The 12,192-nt window shown below is 43.3% G+C and overlaps 1 pseudogene; it reads left to right on the top strand.

The window, feature by feature from the left end:
* Positions 1 to 7,675: 7,675 nt before the first annotated feature.
* On the top strand, positions 7,676 to 8,937 carry LOC130028109 (TAR DNA-binding protein 43-like; annotated as a pseudogene).
* Positions 8,938 to 12,192: the final 3,255 nt, after the last annotated feature.

The raw sequence follows: 12,192 nt of genomic DNA, 5'->3' as shown, positions 1-12,192 counted from the left end.
TACCCACTCGGCTCTTTGATTTTTGTTTTGTTGGTTGGTTTTGTTGGTTTGGAGCCCCACCCAGTGGTGCTTAGGGCTTACTTCTGGTTCTGCACTCAGGGATTGCTCCTGGCAATGCTGGAGGACCATGTGGGGTACCAGAGATTAAACCCAGGTCAACCCAGGTACAAGGAAGGGCCCTACCCACTATAGCACTGTAGCACTGTCCTCCCATTGTTCAGCGATTTGCTCTACAGGCACCGATAACATCTCCATGTTGTTACTGTGTTTGGCATATCGAATATGTCAAGGGTAGCTTGCCAGGTTCAGCCGTGCGGGCAAGATACTCTCGGTAGCTTGCCAGCCTCTCCGAGAGGGGCAGAGGAATCAAACTCGGGTCGGCCACGTGCAAGGCAAACACCTTACCGCTGTGCTATTGCTCCAGCCCACTGTACTATCTGATTTTTGTTAGTTTGTTCTGGGGTCATTCCCAATGGTACTTCGGACTCTGCACTCAGGATTTCTCCTTGGGGTGGGGGGTGGAGGGGGGGGGCATATGTTAGTGAGCCATATGGAGTGCCAGGATCAAACCTAACTCAGCTCATGAAAGACAAGCACCCTATCTGCTACACTATCTGTCCAGCCCTATTATCTGATTTTTTAAAAGAACAAAAAATATCTCTCAGCAAACAAGCAACTTCCTCAACCTTATGTAGAGTGGCTATAGAACTACTAACATTATACTGACAGATGAAAAACTGCATCTTTCCCTGACAAGATCAAGAACTTGGTTAGGATGCTTCTCTCTGCTTTCACTCCACATTGTACCAATGACTTGAGTCTAGGTGACAGGAAAAGAAATAAAGGTGTGCAGACTGGAAGAAAGTGCTAACTTGTTTTTATTTAGAGATGGTCTGATTAGCTAAATAAAAATACAATGCTTGGGCGGGGCCGAGGAAATGACTCCAGGCCAGATGCCAGTCTGGCTGCTGCTAGATCTCTGCTGCTTCAAGACCCCCTAAGCATCTCTGATCTTGGCCCTGGTGGCCCCCACCCAGCAGCTGAGGCTGAGAAGTGCTGAATCTCCCTACCAGTGAGACTGAGTAGTGGTTCCTTCCAAAAAGAACAGGCAAAAGGGGGAGGGATTTCAAAGAGAATCCTGCTCAGGACCTCAGCCCAGTAATGTCTAAGGAGACCTAAAGGACTAAACTAACATAAATATCCTGAATTGAATCCTAGGTCAGAAAGAGGGTACTGGGGAAAAAAACAAGATTGAGATGTAGGAGAAGTATATGGGATTTTAGTTGCCAGTCTCTCTTGGCTCATTTAATGAGTCAATATGACAAAACACTTAAATTTTGTATTGCAAAACATTGCAAATATTTTCTAAATTATTATGTGGATACTGCTAAGTATTTGCATACATAAGGTGTTGGTGTTAAGAGAGACTGGGTGTGATGTACGTGGCAAACCTACCACATACCTAGTTTCACAACTTTTCTGTACCTCTAAAAAAGTTTATATTATAAAGTGATAAATATATATATATATATTTATATAGGAGCAAGGATGTAGCTCTATCAAAAAGTTCATGCTTTTTATGCAAGAGGAGTGGGCATGAATTCCAGCACCACAAAAAAGTAATAAAACGCCTGGGCTGAAGAGATAGTGCCAAGACTGAGATATTTTCACTGCATGTGATCAACCCAGGTTTCATCGCTAGCACCTAATAAGGTCCCCAGATCCCCACCGAAGTGATCCCTGAGCACAGAGCCAGGAGTAAAGTGATCCCCGAGCACTGCCAGGTGTGGCACAAAATACAAAAATAAAACATAAAGCTACTTTCTTGGAAAAATTTTATAAAGACAAGAAAATACCACGTTTACGGAACAGAAAATGTGGGTGGTCTCTTTGTTCATCCAAAGTTCCCAGGTAGGTTCTTTTTTTTTTCCTCCTGCAATATTTTTGTGGGTTGTTTTTTTTTTTTATTTTTATTAGTAATCACCATGAGATACAGTTGTAGACTTACAACTTTTTGTGCTTGGGTTTCAATTATACAATGATCAAATACCCATCCCTCCACCCGTGCCCATTTTCCAGCATCACGGGTCCCAGTATCCCTCCCACCCCCCATTCCCCCCCCCCCCCCGCCCAGGTAGGTTCTTAAATGAAGATGAATAATAAAGGTGCTTAGATTCAGGGTTAGAAATGAGGGAATGGGGTGTGGGGGGAAGGAAAACAGAAGAGAGACTCCTCAGGCAAGAAGAAATGTAGTACAGGATTTTCAAGTACGGCTGAGTTTGTGGTGTTTTCATAGGAAAACTGGATTTTTGCATTTCTTTTTTGTTTTCCTTTCCTTTATTGTATTGTTGTTGTTGAATCACCCTGAGATACACAGTTGCAAACGCTGATCAGGTTTCATTCAGACAATGTTCCATCTCCCATCCCTCCACCAGTGTACATGTCCCAAGTTTTCCTGTTTCTTATCAAACAAAATCCCAGCAGTTTCCTGTTTCACACAGAGGTCTTGCTAATTTAGGGCTCATTTGTGGTGTTAAGATAAATTAACATCTTTTATTCAGACTTAGGCTGGTGGGGACTGTCTCTTTAGTTCAGACAGTTTAGTTTATATATTTCACCATATGCCCAGGTATTGTTTCTTTTCTTGTCTTTCCAAGGTCTGGGTCAGAATTTATAGTCTTGGAAAATAATAAACTTCTCACTCTCAAAAGGAGTCCAGGAATTTGTGGGGATATTTAAAATGTAGAGTGAGGACAGCTAAAATGAAGACCTGGCAAGGGGAATCTGAGGTTTCCTCTTTCATTATTAAGATGTTGTTATTAAGACATCATTAAAATGACTATCAAAAACTATCTCAATTCTAATAAGATTTGATCTACAAAAATTGTGAGACTGATTCTAAAATTCACTCTAACAGTCAGGGGACCTAGGGTAATCAAAACAACTTTGAAAAATAAGTGCAGAGATTGAGGAATCACCCTAAGTGATTTCAAAAGTTATTATCAAGACAATAGAATACTGTGTATTACTATACAAACATTTGGCTACATCTTGTAGCCAAATAAGTTGCAAGAGACTATGAAGTGCACAAATCCTATCGTCCTGTTATATCTGGTTGTAGCAGACCACTGATGCTGTAACTTTTATAGGACAATAAGCTCCATGTCAGGAAGATTGTCTTACTTAATGGAGTGGAGGAATCTGAGACGGAGTCATCAACACTTTTATTGGCTCTTGTTAAATCTACAATACCCAGTTTGCATTCATACTAACCCTCATAACCAGTCTTTCATTGGTCTCCTTACAGAAAGAAATGTGCTCACACCCCTATACTGCTTTCTGGGTGCCGTTGAAGGAATGGGGTGTTCACTGACTAGGATTCTGTGTTCTCTTTTGATACTCCGTTTCAAGGGTTAGGAACTTGCATTTACAGCCCATACACTACTGCTGTCTAGTGGGAACACTATGCAAGTAGCCAGAGCTCTGTTTTTATAGGCTTCATTCCAAATCCCTCCACAAACAGTTGGTCAACAACATAAATCAGATCTGGTAAGTATTGTAAACCATGGTGCCCACAATAATTTTTTTTTTTAATCAGGTTTGACATGTGGGAGGGAAAGGGCCTGTGGAGAGAAGGCAGAGTCTATATTAAAGTGGAATCAAGAACTTAGATGCAATCAGGAAAAGAGCAACTCTGTAAAATAAGAAGAGTTCTGAGGAAGGGGAAACAAAGAGTTTGGGGAGTTTGGAGATGAGGAACTGTAAATAGTGGAGAGCAAGAGTAATAATTACAAAGCTGTCATTCTTCGTGAAAAAGACGGCATTCGAAAGTGGGCCTATTTCAGATTCACAAATAAATCACAAAGAGTTGACAAAACCTTAATGACTTTAAAGTGAGACACAACACTCCTCACTAACATTCTCCTAAAGAAATATTTTTTAATCATTCTCTTAGCAAATCATTGATAGAAAGAAATATCAAATGAATGATTGAGGGCCTGCTATAGGGGCAGGCTTAAGGGGTGGTTGGAAAGATTGGAAACAATGGTGGAGGGAATATATAATGGTGGTGGGTTGGTGTTGGAATATTGAATGCCTCTGCCAGACCATCATGAACAAATCCGTAAACCACAGCACGAAGGCAAAATGAATTAATTAAATGGCAAAAATAATATTTTGAATTAAGAAAAAAAGAAATAAGAAGACCTTCTTGGACAATGACCAGAAGGGACAGAGAAACAGGAAGTTGTTCTAAGACAGTTAAATAAAAGTTCATGGCTGGAGCGATAGTACCACGGGCAAGGCATTTGCCTTTCACCAGGCCGACCTGGGTTTGATCCTGGGCATCCCATATGGTCCCCACCTCAGGAGTAATCCCTGAGAGTAAAGCCGAGACTAAACCCTAAGCACTGCCAACAAAACAAAACCTTAAATTAGAAGATCACCTGAGGATTATTCATAAGCAATACAAAATAAATTATTTAGTCCTGGTTTGGGGGCAGGGTTTGGGGGTCTGTGTGGAAACATTCAAAATATGGTGGTGGGTAGGTGTAATGGTGGTGGGATTGGTGTTGGAATATTACATGTATCAAATTATTGTGAACAACTTTACAAAAGTAAAATTAAATTTAAAAAATAGATGCATAAAATAAAACATTGTTAAGAAAAAGAAAGATCAGCTGAGAACTCTCAGTAATAAACTGGGGGATCTGAAATGAAAATTCAAAGTGCCTATGGTTCATTTTTGGTTTTATTTTCAATTTTCAAAGCTCACTAGTAAGGAATTCTTTCCTAAATTAACTTAGGATCAGTCCTTTTCTCATCCTAAAAAAAGTTGGATAATTTAAAAGCCAACTTTCCAATTGCCTACATCTTCCAGGTTGTTTATAGTTCAGTCACAAAACTAATCAGATTCCTTTGCCTTTCATTCTGTTTGGACATTCCTTCCAATTCCTCGAGTTTTGTCGGGGGGGTTTGTTGTTGGTAGTGATGGTGGTGTTTTGTTGAGGGGGCCACATCTGGCATTGCTCAGAGTTTGCTCCTGACTCTGCACTCAGGGATCAGTGGCTTTACTCAGGGAACCTTATGGTGTGCCAAGAATCAAACCCAAATCCTCTGGGTGCAAGGTAAAAGCTCTCGCTCCAGCCCAGTCCTGCAAGTTTTATAGAGATCATGCTCTCCACAAATTTAAGGCAGAGGAAGATTTGTGGAGATGTGGGCACAATATATGCCACTTTCCTTTGGAACAAGCAATACCTGAGAACATAACCAAGAGCCATGGGGTGCAGCTGGAATTGAGAGTCTGAAGTGGCTGACTCAAGTGCTTAAGAATCTTTACCTTTTGGGGATACTGGGAACATTAGTGGTGGAGGATGGGCACAGGTGGAAGGATGGGTACTCGATCATTGTATGACTGAAACGTAAGCAGAAAGTATGTAAGTCTGTAACTGCATCTCATGGTGATTCATGAAAAAATAAAACTTAATCAATTAATTAATTAATTTTTTTTAAAAAGGGAGCTCCTATATAAAATGGATGGTGAGGGGGGCAGGGAGGGGCATGGGGGGGGCGAACTCAACCTTTCTTGCTGACTAGGATCACTCCATAGCATAATTCCAAGTTACCAAAAGATCCTCTTCATACTGAGGATGAAAATGGTATGAAATGAAGAAAGTGAAGGAGACAGCATGTTTGGAAAACAATAGACACCATTCTCAGCAGGGATGTCATAAAGAATTTCATGGAGCACTCATGAAATTCTTTCACTTGGTCACTTGACATTCCGCTATTCAAACTTTAAGACCTGAAAAATATACTGTTCTTGAAATGAGCACAGGAGAGAGAGAGAGAGAGAGAGAGAGAGAGAGAGAGAGAGAGAGAGAGAGAGAGAGAGATAGAAAGGGGATCCACCTGCCACAGAGGCCGTGGCAGCGGAAAGGGTGGGAGGGGGATTGGGGGTTGGGGGGAGACCTGGGGGGTTGGTGGGAAGGATACTGGGAACATTGGTGGTGGAGAATGGGCACTTGGTGGAGGGATGGGTACTCGATCTTTGTATGACTGAAACATAAGCACAAAAGTTTGTAAGTCTAACTGTATCTCATGGTGATTCATTAAAAAATAAAACTTAATCAATTAATTAATTAATTTTTTTTAAAAAGGGAGCTCCTATATAAAATGGATGGTGAGGGGGGCTGGGAGGGGCAAGGGGGGGGGGCGAACTCAACCTTTCTTGCTGACTAGGATCACTCCATAGCATAATTCCAAGTTACCAAAAGATCCTCTTCATACTGAGGATGAAAATGGTATGAAATGAAGAAAGTGAAGGAGACAGCATGTTTGGAAAACAATAGACACCATTCTCAGCAGGGATGTCATAAAGAATTTCATGGAGCACTCATGAAATTCTTTCACTTGGTCACTTGTCATCCCGCTATTCAAACTTTAAGACCTGAAAAATATACTGTTCTTGAAATGAGCACAGGAGACCCAGGAAGAAGAAGCCATTCATTATTATTATTATTATTATTATTATTATTAGTGAATCACCATGAGATACTGTTACATACTTATAAACGTTCATTTTTGCATTTCAGTCATACAATGATTGGTTACCCATCCCTCCACCAGTGCCCATTCTCCACCACCAATGATCCCAGTACCCCTCCCACCTTCCCACCCCCTCCCCCTCTCCACCCTGCCTCTGTGACAGGGCTTTCCCTTTTGTTCTCTCTCTCCTTTTGGGTATTGTGATTTGCAACCGAGGTATTGAGTGGCCATCATTTCTGTTTAGTGTGCTCATATGCTAGCTTACCTCAGCTTTGGATCATACCTGACAGAAGTGCTGGATTTGTTGTCATTACTAATTGCATGATGGAACTGAAATGTTTTCCCACATATTCTGCTTTCTAAAGTAAGCAGCTGCTTTGGGTTGATTGAAGAAAATCAGTCCAAACAGTAAAGTAAATCAGGGTAAATGGCTATAAAAAAATGACAGAAAGGAAACTTAAGAAGTCACTCTCATCTCTTTTCTCTATGGCATCAAAGTCAATTTCTTCCTTATCAATCTCTTCCAAATGCAGTCAGCAAAACATATAGTTCTAATTCTTTTTTGGGGGGGTATTTTTAACTCCTCAGTGAATGTTTTTCTTTTCTAAATTCTAAGCCTAGTTCTTGCCAATTGCTTTCCTTTTCAATTTTTTTTAATTGAGGTGGGATGCCACACCCAGCTCTGTTCAGGGGTTACTCCTAGCTCTGGGCTCAGGGATCACTCCTAACAGGGCTCAGCGAACTATATAGGGTGCTAGAGATTGAACCTGAGTTGACCGTGTGCAAGTAGGGTGCCTTACCTGCTGTCTATCTCTCTGGTCCCACCAATTCCTTTCTAATGTATTCAAAAGCACATAGATGTCTAGTCCCACAACAAGATGACATTTCAATTAAATCCAATTTAAAAATTATGCAAAATAGAAGACATCGGTGAACCCAAAGAGCTCGATTTAAGAATGTATAAAATACTTGAATAGTCACGTCACGAAGAATATAGAAATACATGAATAATAAATACATCAAAGTGTTCAAGGTTAGTGCGAGCCGAGAGCGAGCGTTCCTGGGCGCTGTCGTTGCGCGCGCCGCCTCCTGTGTTCCGAGCGACCTAGCGGACGCCGAGCGGGCGAAGATGTCCCAGTACATCCGGGTCACGGAGGAGGACGAGAACGACGAGCCCGTCGAGATCCCGTCCGAGGACGATGGCATCGTGCTGCTGTCCACGGTCACGGCGCAGTTCCCGGGCGCCTGCGGCCTGCGCTACCGGAACCCCGTGTCGCAGTGCATGCCTGCCGTACGCACGCCTGGTGGAGGGCATCCTGCGCGCACCTGACGTGGGCAACCGAGTCTACGTGGTCAACTACCCCAAAGATAACAAAAGGAACATGGAGGAGGCTGATGCTTCGTCGGCGGTGAAGGTGAAAAGGGCAGTGCAGAAGACGTCTGACCCCATCGTGCTCGGCCTGCCCTGGAAGACCACCGAGCAGGACCTCAAGGAGTATTTCAGCACCTTCGGGGAGGTCCTCATGGTCCAGGTAAAAAAAAAGATATCAAGACTGGTCACCAAAAGAGGGTTTGACTTTGTGCGGTTCACGGAGTATGAGACCCAAGTGAAGGTGATGTCTCAGCGACACATGATTGATGGACAGTGGTGTGACTGCAAACTCCCAAATTCTAAGCAAAGCCCGGATGAGCCTCTGAGGAGCAGGAAGGTGTCTGTGCGCCGCTGCACCCAGGACCTCACTGCCGACGAGCTGCAGTTCTTCTGGCAGTATGGGGAGGTGGTCGATGTGTTCATCCCCAAGCCCTTGGGGGGGGGGGGGGGGCGTTTGCTGTCGTCACGTTTGCAGATTATCAGGTGGCCCAGTCCCTGTGTGGCGAGGACCTGATCATCAAAGGCATCCTCTGCGTGCATATCTGCAACGCGGAGCCCAAGCACAATAGCAATAGGCAGTTAGAGAGAAGTGGAAGATTTGGTGATAATCCGGGTGGCTTTGGGAGCCAGGGCGGGTTCGGGAACAGCCGGGGCGGTGGGGCGGGGCTGGGCCACAACCAGGGCAGCAACATGGGGGGCGGGATGAACTTCGGCGCCTTCAGCGTCCACCCGGCCATGAGGGCCACGACCCAGGCCACCCTGCAGAGCAGCTGGGGCATGATGGGGATGCTGGCCAGTCAGCAGAACCAGTCGGGCCCATCAGGGAACAACCAGAGTCAGGCCAACATGCAGAGAGAGCCCAACCAGGCCTTCGGCTCTGGGAACAACCAGTACAGCGGCTCCAACTCGGGCGCCGCCATCGGGTGGGGGTCGGCCTCCAGCGCGGGCTCGGGCAGCGGCTTCAATGCATGGACTTCAGCTCCAGCATGGACTCGAAGTTGTCGGGCTGGGGCATGTAGGCTGGGCTGGTCAGTTAGACGCTAAAGACTGGTGGGAAGTCAAATTTTTCTAAACTCACGGTAAGTATATTGTAAGATACATATGCACTAAGAATTTTCAAAATTGGTTTGTTTGGTGTGGAGTATATTTAGCAGTAATTTTGACATTTTTCCTTTAGAAAAAGAGGAAAAGCTAAAGGAATTTTCTAAGTTTTCTTACATAACGGGTTGAACTCTTGAGTGTTTGAAAGTGAACTGCTGTTTGCCTGACGGGTAAACCAACACCACAATTGCTATCAAGAAGCTTCTCCTGTAATATTTTATCCCTGGACTTGTCACCTGAGTTATTTGCATGTTCAAAGTGGAACCCATTGGTTAGAGCTGCATTCTTTCCTCCTCGTTTTAATTTGAACCCCACCATACGGATTTTCTCCTTAGGAAGGTCCCTGGAGATCGTGGTGTTGCAATGTTTGGTTCTTTTCTTTCTGTGTGTTTTCTTAACACTTGTCTCCGCTCATATGCGAGAGTACGATATGAAGCCTTCATTTAATCTCTGCAGTTCATCTCATTTCAAACGTCTGTGGAAGAAGCACTCACTGACAGGAGTGCTGTACTCACTGGACCATGGGGCTCCGTCCGCTGCTTTGCCCACGCACTCAAGAGCTCGTCCCCACGCCGCCCAGGCTGCGTCTCTGACGGTGGGTGTCCCATTTTTATCCGCTACTCTTTCTTTCCTAGAGGCGGATCAACGCTGTGACGGCAAGGCTGTGCTGTGGACCAGAAGGCTGTCTGAACTTCTGAAACCTTGTGTGGGATTGATGGTGGTGCCAGGGCATGAGAGGCTGGTATGAGCGAGGACAGGAGAGCGCGTGCAGAGACTTGGTGGTGCATAATGGAGATTCTTTAACTGGGCGAGATGTGTCTCTCAACCTGTGGCTTTGGTGCGAGAGTGTGCGGAGAGCCATGTTAGCAGATAACATACGTACGAATGTTTCTTGCATTCAAAGGACATCCACGTCTGTTGGAAGACTTGAAGTGAGTCTTACTATTAGCGAACCAACGTTAGCTGAATGTGTTAGTGACACGATACTGTATCTGCCTGCCCCCTTGTCAACTGCTGTGAATGCTGTATGGTGTCTGTCCTCGTGTCCTCTCCTGCTCCTGATCTGTCGGTGTGGTCATGTGGCCTGGCGCTGGTGGGCTGAGCTTGTGTGCTGTACAGGAATCTCGGAGCTGAGTCGCCAGTGAGGGTGGGGGGGCGGGGGGGGGGGCCTGGGGCCTGCCCACCCCTAGGATGTGGTTGGTGGTCTTGTACCCTGTGCTCGGATGCTTTTATAAGAGTTGTCAATGTTGGACATTCTGAAATAAAACTGATTTAAATAAAAAAAAAGAAAAAATGTTCAAGGTTAAAATCTAAAAGTCCAATAATTTTATAGTTGGTGAGAATGCAAGCCACTGGAATCCTCATAAATAGGCAGCAAATGTGATGGTGGCAAATTCCTTAGAAAATTAAATGTAAATACATAATTAGCAACTCCATTTGTATTTCTCCCTAGAAGATAAGACAGCATATGTATACACAAAATGTATAAAAATACACATCAGCTTTAGAGAAACTGGAACTCATCCAAACATTTATCCACTGGTTAGTGTACAAATTGTGATAAATCCCTGTAATAGAATGCTTCTCCCTGATACAAAAGAATTATTCATGGAATTCTATAAATACTTTTATGTTCTTTTCTTTCATTTTGGTGTTGGGGCTCATAGCTTACTTCTAGCTCTGTGCTCAGGGACCACTGCTGGTGGTGCATTGGGGACCACATGGAGTCCTGGAAATTGAACCCTGGGGCAGCTGCACTATATAGCTCCAACCCCTGGGATTCTATAAACCTTATACTGGACACAAGGCAGCATACTTTGAAATTAGAAATACATAAAAATGCAAAACAGATTATGGTATAATAACCCAGGCTACTTGCTCCAGTCTAGGATTATTTGGGCAAAGAATGACTAGAAAAGCATACAAAAGAACTTTCTGAATAATAGAAATGTTCTAAATTTTAATTGAGACATTGATTACATCTAGGAGTCTCAGTGAATTTTTCACATTATATGTAAGCCACTTTCTTGTTTTCTATTCCTCAGCCAAAGAAGGCAGAAAGAAAGAAAGAAAGAAAGAAAGAAAGAAAGAAAGAAAGAAAGAAAGAAGAAAAAGTGTACGTAATAAGCCCACTAATATTCTCAAGTTATCTCAAAGATTTGTAATAGTAGTTGGATCAAAGACTAACCGAAATAAAGATAAGACTGTAATTTGAGATACCAAAGAGTAATGAATAAGACTTTGCATATGATTTATTTAGAATGGGTGAAGGACAATTAGAAGGTGAAGGTAACCACCAGATTCTTGGTTTGAGACAATTAGGTGGTTTGTGGTTTCAAATCCATAAAAATACAGAAGTTGAAACTTTAATTGATATGTGAGGGGATGAAAACGATTACATGTTTCACATATGGTTGAGGTGACCCTAAATTATGCAAGTTAGATCTGGGTAAAAGTTAGATATACTGTTTCACCTTGGATGGAAGAGGAATAATTTCCCATAATATCTTGATAGTTATCATCACACAGATATCATAACACAGATAGAAAGGAGAGGAGGTTGTCTAGAAAGAGAATGTAGTGAAAGTGCAATTAAAGAACTGATATGACAGAACCTTTAAAAGAGTCTATAGACCAAGTAGAGAAGATATGGTTGACAAAGAACACTGACAAATAATGCCTAGAGATATCTGAGTAAGGCTTCCTGAGGAAGGGGAAGCAGCTGACACAGACAAAAGAACTATGCCTTTGATGAAACATTGGGTTGGAGAGGATAGGGTGGGTGGGTTTAGCTCCAGACAGTTTCTTTAGGTTGAAAGATGTCAAAGTTTTACAGCTTTGAGCTGGGAGGCCAGACCACCTCCTGAAAAAGACACAGGGGAAAAACGAATGGATTTCACAATCACTAAAGTAGAACAGCAGAATTTAACTTTTAAAACTTGGATTAAAAGCTTGAGACTGTATAGGGTAGGCGCCTGCCTGGCACACTGCTGATCCTGGTTTGCTCACAGCACCACATATCATCACCCAAGCACAGTGATCTCTGAGCACGGAGCCTGGAGTGGCCTGAGCATACCCAGGTGATGCCCCAAAATAAAAACAAATAACAACCAAACAACGTTGATAAGGTCTCTAGCAAGTGTTCAATGACAGTTGGAATCAGTGCCTTGATT

Source organism: Sorex fumeus, unplaced genomic scaffold, assembly GCF_029834395.1.
Source record: "Sorex fumeus unplaced genomic scaffold, SorFum_2.1 ptg000039l, whole genome shotgun sequence".
NCBI lineage: Eukaryota > Metazoa > Chordata > Mammalia > Eulipotyphla > Soricidae > Sorex > Sorex fumeus.
Note: the sequence above shows the minus strand (reverse complement) of the source record. Positions and strands in the feature narration are given on the sequence as shown.